General features: G+C 40.6%; 1 long non-coding RNA gene across 2 annotated transcripts; it reads left to right on the top strand.

Moving 5' to 3' along the window:
- The first annotated feature begins 4106 nt into the window (after nt 1-4106).
- LOC111272454 (uncharacterized) lies at nt 4107-9550 on the top strand. 2 transcript variants are annotated; one of them, XR_002687522.2, is made up of 3 exons: nt 4107-4513; nt 4784-4910; nt 9093-9550. It is a non-coding gene; the product is annotated as an uncharacterized LOC111272454 (long non-coding RNA). The 2 variants fall into 2 exon arrangements; XR_015315739.1 differs by having other exon boundaries at nt 4107-8361.
- Nucleotides 9551-9661: the final 111 nt, after the last annotated feature.

Raw genomic sequence — 9661 nt, 5'->3', positions numbered from 1 at the left:
TATGGCCCCTTTGACGAAACAAGGTTGTTCGCTCCTGCATCAATGCACCAATGACGATAGGGAGTACCAGAGCGGATTGTTTTGAATAATCGTTAGATACGTAGCGTCTAGCGCTGATCAGCATTCAGTTGTTATATGCAACATGATGCATTTAAAAACATCATACATTTAGGATTTTGATACAATTGTTGCCAATGCAGTTCTGTCCGTGTATTATGAAGACACACTGATGTTTCGTCACGCCGCGAAATAAACCGGCCAAGCAAAGTCGAATTAATAGGTACACTCCTACAAGCTTAAGAAGCATTGTATTCGAACCCCTAGCGGATTGAAAGGCCTAGGTAATCGTTCTATGCTTATAGGTTAGCGCTGGTCAATAGAGTCGAAGCGCTTGAGTCATATAGGCGATAACGTTTTTTTTTCAACAGACAACGGTGACGCCACAATTTCTTTCGAGCACTCACTACCTTAGAAATATGCCACATAAACATAAGAATGCGATACCATAATGCAAGTATGACATAAATGCTCGAAGACAACTTAGTTCTTCCGATGCATCTGTATGATAAACAACCGAGAACAGCTCGTGTCATATAAGCTTGAAATAATACTGATAGTTGTAATCGAACTTCATTTTAGCTTATATAGCCCAAGATAATCAAGCTATATAACTCAATCGGATGACTTTTATAGAATGTTACTTTTAAAAAAAATGAGCCTTGAGACGTTTGTAAAAAAAAACTATTCTGGTAGTCTATCGTTCAATAAAATTCAATTAAATGCGAAGTAATATATAACCGTTTTGTACTGTTTGTATTATTGGCTGAATAAGTAATTGAACAGAATCGACGGATGTAAACAGCGCTAGCTGAAGCACGAGCTATGTTATGCTGTTTTGCAAATCTCTGGTCTTGGATCTTAACAAGCTCACATAGTATTAGATCTTGATTAACAGCTGGTTTAGTAAGGTGGTGACTCTTCAGTTGTATTGAAGTAAGTTATATAAAATGTTCCGCCGTGGGTTAGAGGATATGATCTATCAGTCTCTCAACTTGATTGAGCAGTCTTACCCATAAAACTGCAAGCAGATGTTAATAACGAGCAAGTTATTTCCGTTAAATTAACATGTTACAGAGAAGCCTAGCAGCACTCACTGCTCCCTCACTAGCAGCACAGCTTAAGTTACTTTAGATTATAACAAATTGCAATATCGCAGCTTGACAACACATAAACGAGCTCATCGATATTTCTAGAATGTGGGGCGTCCATCTCCAAATAGTTACATAGGCGATGTGTCACGACTCGCAATTTGGTTAAAGTTATACGCGACATATATAAAGTTAATACGCGAGCTGCAAACACAGCTGTTACGAGAAACCCTTTAGAAACTGTTTGTCTCACTTGAATTGATAGACGTTTGGTTAGAGACGTACTCCGTAACACGTCACGCAATTTATACAACGCGATCAACCAAAAACAGTCTAGCGAAGATAGATTCTCTGTAGCTAATGACCCTCTGATAATGCCGTCCACATACAGATTCACCTCAAAAAAAAACAACAGATCTCAGCTCTTCACATACCGTTATTATATCTCATCACTGACAAGCGACGCGCTTCAAAGTTAAATATCAGTCCCTCCCTTTTTCGCCGACAAAACATTTCTCTTCATGAAAAATTCCCGAATAATAATGCTGCTATAAGTAAGGCGTTTGTCGTCCCGCCTTTCATAGCGTTTATGCAATGGCATGTAGGCGCTTAGCGTGGAGCGTGCGTGAACAATCACGTCTGTCCAGTTTGTGAACTCGGATTTATTTTGGATGCAAATAAAGCGAATTCCCGCTTTCCTCAAGAGCTGTACCAGTCTGCGTCCAAACGCCAATGGCTCGTAGCTCGTATGGTCTGCGAGCCTTGATATTATTTGTGCTTATCACAATGGTTTCCATAGCTCTACTTGGAACTGCTGAAACATTCATAGTGCTCAAATCGGACGTCGCTGACATGACCTCGAGTCCCGTACACTGATCAGAACTTTCTTTTCGATATACGCTGGAAGACGGCAGACATTTACGACTAGATGGCTTGGCACAGAGGTAGAAAAGCGGCGTACGCATAGTTCATCATAGTAGTTAAGTACTGGTAAATGCCAACGAAACGCGATTCGATTTCAAAGTCTTACTTCTCAATGTCTATAGATGCGGTTATTGAAAGAGTCATTGGAGTCTAATCCTTTCTTCGAGTAACTTCTTGTCATGTTGCTCTATGCCTGTTTTAATCTAAGTAGGACACTTTAATATTGCGAAAATGTTAGATGAAGTGAGGTTATTTTACAGGTTATCCGCTAAACATGAATGCTTCACACGATGAACCTAACAGACAATACGTAACGCCATGTTTTAGCACGCACGGAGCGAGCATCTGTGAAGCATTGAAATTTCCTAAAAAACAAATTCTCAAATGAAGCTACTCTAACAATTAGATCATTTCCTTATTTATTTCTATTTGTTTTCTAGTCTATGTATACCATCCGCCGGGGCCTGAACCAATGGCTCTGACCACTTTTCTGGCTAGCGGGTCTGGATTGCCGTCCAGTGGCAATGCGGCGACAGCTATCTGGAGCTGTTTGAGTAAGATAAGAGCAGATGTAGACGGGTTCGAACATCTTCGGTTCATGCGTACAAAGCTTAATAAAAACTTTGGAAAAATAAATTGCCATTATGTAACACTGTCGTGTTCTCTCCCCTTCAGAGAATCAGCCGAACGTGAAATAGGAAACAGCAGTAACTCTCAGAAAGTTCAAATAAGATTATTCCTACGGTAAAGAGGTTACGATTACCAGTCGTTGTTTCTTTCCAAACCAGAACGCATACGAACGGTCGAAGTTCATTACGCGATAGTTGAACTCTTTTAGCAGGTACTTTTAGCTGCCGTGGCAGCCGCACTAACCATCGCGCGACAAATCCAAACGGAAATAATCGGCAAGCACGCTTCCGTTGGCGGCAACGTGTGCTGGACCGATAGGCCGGCTTTTCGAACCTGACTAGGTCAAACTGTCGCAGCGATACGAGCAGTATTACGCATCGCGACTGAATTAAATACTGTAATATACTGCAGTATTTGAGCAAGCCAAAAGGTCAACGCGGTCGCGGCGCCTTACGGTACTGAAGTGCTTGCTGTTGTTTCCGCGGTCGCTCGCGGCGGCAGCAGACTAGGCGCAATAGCCCGAATAAATGCCATTCATATTGAGGTTTATATTGAAGGATAGGTGCTAACTTCACAAAAGTACGTCATGGAGCTGTCGCTGTATCTGTCTCGAGAGCATGCTAGAGTATCCATTCGGAACGTATAACCACCCATGGCTACTTTCATTAACGGCTAGATAGGATGCTCAAGTGAGATATCTATGCTCTCATACGCTCGCGGCTAGTTACCTGATTATTATTTTTTATAGAATCATGTTAATTTTTCGTTGCATATGATTAGGTTAATTGTTACGGTGTCGAGAGCTATATGAGTTTCTTATATAAGCAATATCAGATGCTTGGTGATGTGGTCCCCTTAAATATGCATCGAGACGCTAACCGATAAGACGTAAACCGTGAAGATACGTAGCGGTAAGTTAAGTTTTTTAATGCTCCAGTTGAAAAATTCTTTAAATGATACTTATTAATAATCTATTCACCTTTAGGACATGGCCTCACCTTTCTGTAATAGTTGCGTAGCATCCGGAGGTATGTAACCGGACGTCTTTCATTCAGGGTGAAATGGCATAAGCCGTGTACGACACTACCAGGTCAGTCCTGAGAGATCAAAAAGAGCATACGCTCAATTCTATCCTTCAGCGCTGAACGTCAAAATGAATTTGTTTCCTTAAAACAAAACGCGCGTAGCAAATAACAGCCCATACAGCGGGTTTCTTCCCGCCGGTGAGCGCATCGAGAGATCGATAATCGTGCGCAATTTCAAGTGAATACGCTGCCGTGTCCACAGCACACGCATGCATCCATGGACGACAGTCCGCTAGCGATCGCCCGGCGAGGGTCGGTCGCGAAACTGACCACAAGCAACGCAGCGACAGAATCTTAGGACCCAGAAGGCATCCATCGCCGGACTAGGCAAGAGCGCCTGCTCGAAGCGACGGCTGTCTTTTCTATGCGGATCCCTCATAGGGCCAGTGACTACTTTAACTAGCGCTTAGTGTTATTTCGGATCCTAGGCCCCTTTTTCGTTCGTATATCGTATACTGTGTACGAAAATTGCGGAATACACGCCATATCGATTGACTAGACACAAACCGTAAGGAAATTGAACGCTATAGCATACAGCATACACGTACAAGTTTTGTACAAGGTGAAAAGTCCGAAAAAATGTGCAGAGTCCAATGAGCTCCAAGAGGGGTTGGCGTATCTATCTTCTCGTCGTGAAAAGTTCGCCCTATACGAAGGTTTGAGTCACCACTACTAAACAACTAAAGCTCTCTAATGTCTACACTGGTTGAGGTTGTATGTGAATCGGTAAGACATGAATTACTTTTTAAATAATTAAGTCCTGAATTGTCCTCCTCCGTCGATACTGATTAACTATCGAATATAAATAATTGTTCTGGAAACACATTGTTCGTCAATGACATCGGCTTGATTTCTGTTTCTTGATTCATTATTTCCGAATATTATTATTATTATTATGATAAGTCGCATAGAGAAATGCATGGCACTAAATAAAGAACGGCCGCCGGCTATCGGTCCTGCTGTTTTGCTATTTGTAATCACTTCTTTTTATTTCAGCGGCTTATCCTCAAGCCGATTATCCCGACGATACTGTTTCAGAACGATTCGCCGCTTTGTCTACCGCTCCGAATTATACAAATTGCAAATATACAGCTAAACTCTCAATTGATTACGCAAAACGAAGGTTTGTCAAAATCAATTCAGCTTTGTCTGAAAAACAGATGAAAAAAATAGAACAAAATTATCGAGCCTCTAAGCTTATATCGGTTAGCGACAAAGCGCCGATCGTACGACATAGTCTTAACCACAGGCCAAAAAAAAAAACATGAAAATTCTAATTAACCTAGTAAAATATCGTCATCTCTACCTCGGAGTGTCATAGTCCATGGCAGCTTAGAGACGTATTCGACGTTACGAATCTGTCAGGAACACTGCCCTTAAAAACGGCCGAATGAGATAATTGCTATCTCATTCGGCGGTTTTTTGATGGCAAAGTTTTGCTGGGTTTGTTATTCGAAACAGAAAAATGTTCAAGCTGATCGTTTATTCACTGATAATTAATTATTTTTGTTTAAAAAAAATACTATATCGGTTTGCTATGAACATAATGCACTAGCCTCCTGTAAACTGAACTGCTAAATCGCTGATGTGCCTTATTGATTCAAACAAGATCACACACTCACGGAACGAGTGCATTAGAAACAAACGTTTGTTGATAGTTCCCTAAGAAGTTCAGCGTTGTAGAATTATCATGCGCATCTGCACTGTTTTGCTATCTGTGAGTACCTCCAATACCTGTGTTTATAGAATAGGCCTTTTCCATGAAAGCACCTGAAAACACGTTTGCTCCGTCGGACGTCTATTCGTACAAGCCGAACCAGTGCTGTGTTCCATGAGCTTAATCATAAGCCCAATGTAAATTAGCCGCAATTAGCTGGAACTTCGTTACTTCAGTGCAACCGTTGATCGCCCTCCCAGTATACCATTTCCCAATTCAATGTAAATAAACTATTGATGACAGCGCCAATCTTGGGTTGCTTCTCCGTCACGTTCAAATCCTCTGTGCCTACAACTAAAATGAATTAACTGCCTCCTGAAATTCCGCTGTCGCTCTTTGGTGAATATTTCCAATGTACTCCTAAATCATGGTATCAGATCTTATGTTTGCAGTTATTTTTTAGATATTCGAAGTGTTACTTCTAGTCTTCACAGCCATGAGCCAGTGACAAAACTGCTAGTCGCATTTCATCCTAAATTAAAGCAAGCAGGAATACCCTGACTACCATAAAAATCCGAGAAAACTCTGATTCCGTAATCATTATTCGTGCGGTCCACGGAAAAATTCTTACTGGGACCATCCCGCAATAGCCACCAGACTAACCGATGCAAATGGAAGTCACCTGCTTTATTTACGTAAGAAACAGAAGTATTGATTAGTCAATGGTGTCCTGATTTCTATTCGACTCCCAACCTTGTTGAATATTCTTCGCCCTCGGCGTTGAACGAAGCGCTATGCCGGAGAACGTAAATAAATACGATATAGTCAGCGCTTCATATCTGTTTGGATTGTCAATAAAGACGTTCTAGCGAATGGTCAGGTCGCGAATGTATCTTGTGGTGAATTATTTAGCTCTACCTACGTACAAACTATGGTTTATAATGAAACAACAAAGTGAATCCTAACTTCTGCGTATGTTAGAAGCTTTGTATGAATGTCAGTGAAACAATCGGATAAATTTTCGATCTTAGAATAGAGTGCACTGCTTAATACTATAATATCATTTATGTCATCATAACAGGGCTGGCATATTAAACAAAGGGCTACACAAGATCAATGTAACTTGGTAAGGTAATGCTGAGTTCAGGTAAACATGGGTGCTTTCTACCTACTGGAAAGTACCGTTCTTAAGTGGCATTAAAAATTAAAAAGGGCCTGTTTGAACTTTCTGAAGTCTACTGTGCTTTGGTCACTGCGCTTTTTCTAAATGCAGTCATTACGCTGCGTTTTCCCTGAGAGTTCAACGTTTCGGCTTTTAATGTTGTGGTTCAGTTATACTGTATCAGATTCGTGTATCTCGGAGGAATGGCCTCGAAGGGTTCCTCTCTTCATTAAGCACACACATTCTAAAACAAATTCATTAAGTTTTCACTAGCGCGCTGCAGCCCACTCTTTATAGCCATTGCAGGTCAATGTCTGTAGACAACAAATATATAAAATTATATATAAAAATTCATAATGTCACACTATTTCTGTGAACAAAGTGAGTTATTTATACACACGGATTAAGGTACTGGAGGTAAGTGATCACAGCAAAATCCGTTTTATTATACTGCTGTAGATTGTAACTACATCTAGTCACGTCTGCTTGAACGTATAACATGAGCTATATTTTTCAATATATCACTAAATTGGACACAAATTTCGTATGGTCAGAGCCGTAGCAGTTTACGACGTCATAAAAATCTATAATTCATAACATACAACACCTCATGGTAGAGCTGACGAACTGTCGATTATGTAATCAGGCGTTACTCTCTGAAATGCCACTAAATAAATGTTTTGAACCTTACGTCCAGTACTTCCGTTAGGCACAGCTTGAAATGTTTGCTTCTGAATGCGAAGTCAAAGGTGTCCGTCTATGCGTGCTTGCGCGCCTAGAGTACCACACGTACTCGTAAGTTGAGTGTGTAAACGCGTTACCAGTGAAATAGTCAGATGAGGACTTTAAGATGCCATCAGACAGTACAGAGAGTACTGATTTACCCGGCTTTTTCTTTAAGTAAAAGAGGGATCAAAATACAAATAAAAAAGAACACCATCAATGCAAAGCTTATTCCGTGCGAAGCTCAACCCCGGTGGCTGAAGCCAACTTTTACACTATGCCCACCATCGACCATTAACCTTCAATTCCGCTCTTTTATAGGACGCTCGAAACCAACTCGGATCCTGGCTGAATAGTATTACAAAATGGCACTCCATGAAGCGTTTTAAACTGGGTCTCTGCTGTTCCGATAACCCGAATAATTGAGCTTGTCAAGTTCGTTCCCAGATAACGCATTATTTTCCATACGAATCATACATTCAGAAGCAGGACTAGCTGCAGCGATAGTAAGGAGCCCGCGAACGTCTGAACAAGTTTATCGTTGTATTACGAGAAAGGAATTTTCTGTTACCGACGATTGTATCAACAAGGAAACGTAATGGTTACCAACGATCCCATATTAGACCCGTAAGACAGTAAGGAAAACGGAGTCGTCTGTTTATTTTAACTAGAACTGAAGTGCTTTAGACTTCTTTGTATGGAGGATCCATCTATTGCGTTATGACGGTGACTGCAGCCGGTCGCCGTTTGGCACAGGTTATTGAAAAAGTTGAGAGGCAGCGACAATAGGATCAAGAAAAAAAAAAACCAAAATCGAACCTGAGTCGACCAATCAAACTGATTTGGAATTACAGAAGAAGCAAGTCTCACTCGTTGCTGAGAAAACAATTTGTGCTGCTTGTCATAGACAGTCGTTTACATTTACGATGACGCTGAGCCTTCATCGGCTTCGTTATGCCTTCTTACGATTTTTGCACGAAATACAAAACGGCGCCGATATACGTGTGAAGCAACGGCTTATACTATCGATAAGTTAGTTAAATTCTTATTTTGTAATCAAGATATTAACACTAATCTGTATGGAATCATGCAATAGTAAAAAAATGATGGCAAAACTTCTTCAGTATTCAATTGTTTCGGACGGAAACGGATACAATTGTTTCTATTATATGTAACGTTTGGCAACTTGGCTATCAGGTAATCATAGGCCTTGCAGAACCTCATCATCAGGTGTTTGTTTACAGTGCGTTGTTACTGCGATAAGTCTTTGATGAATGAACAACCCATTTCGAGGATCATATATACGTTTCGCGCAGAAAGCGACTACCGAATCCATCGCTGAATCGCAACATGGTCGCAAAAGGGTTAAGTGGTTTCCTTGAAAGAACAACGACACACCTAAGTTTCACAATAGTCAAACCCAAATGGCCTTCAGGCCTAAATAGAACGACCTAAAAGCTGTGCTATCCGTTCAATTAACTGGTGTCCCAGTTGATTGCTTTTACTGCTTCTCTAGTCTCATACCAATAGGTACAGTACATAGATGCATTATTTTGAAAAACAGGAATATCCCGAAGTGTTTTTTGCAAAAAAAGAAATCGCTGAAATTAGATAAACTCAGCTTGTAAACCTCAATCAGAAGCGGAATCTGCAGCTGTTCTAGCACTTGTTCGATGAATCTATTGGATGCATTCATGTTTCCCTTATTTTGCTTATTTCTGTCGGAATATTGTTTACACCGTTTTGCTGATAACCTTTTTCAGAAATTGTCGTAGTTGCGAAGTGCAATGCCAAGCAGAACTGACTACAGTCCGTATAGAAAGGGTTGACTGAATCAATCGAATGGCTTGCTGTAGGGTGCGCGCGAATTTTCGAATCGATTATGAGAGAAAAAATGACAGACGGACAGTTCACAGCGACATCTTCTGACGAGAATGATATTCATGAGGCAGATTGACCGAACAGAAATTGTTAACGCTCATGAGACAACGAAAAGGCGACACTCGTATACAGCCAAAAATTGGACAGAAAATAAGTGTTTGATGAAGCTATTATTCCGACAATGATGTCGACTCGAAAGACAACATGGCCGGGTTACTGTATTTCGACACAGAAGATATAGAAACAATACATATATTTGCATTTGATTTGATGAAGATCATTTTTGATGTGCCTATTTGAATAATAGCCCACGAACTCAAAGGCATTTACGTATTAGTATTGTTTATAAAACTTAAATTGTTTAACGCTCATGATCAACATTACGTTTTTTATGTGATGACCTTACGTAGTTTGTTCGAAATACGACGTTTCGCATAAAAGATATGCTTGC

This window comes from Varroa jacobsoni, unplaced genomic scaffold, assembly GCF_002532875.2.
Source record: "Varroa jacobsoni isolate VJ856 unplaced genomic scaffold, vjacob_1.0 contig02303, whole genome shotgun sequence".
Taxonomy (NCBI): domain Eukaryota; kingdom Metazoa; phylum Arthropoda; class Arachnida; order Mesostigmata; family Varroidae; genus Varroa; species Varroa jacobsoni.
The sequence above is the reverse complement of the archived record's forward strand: the minus strand, read 5'-3'. Positions and strand labels throughout refer to the sequence as shown.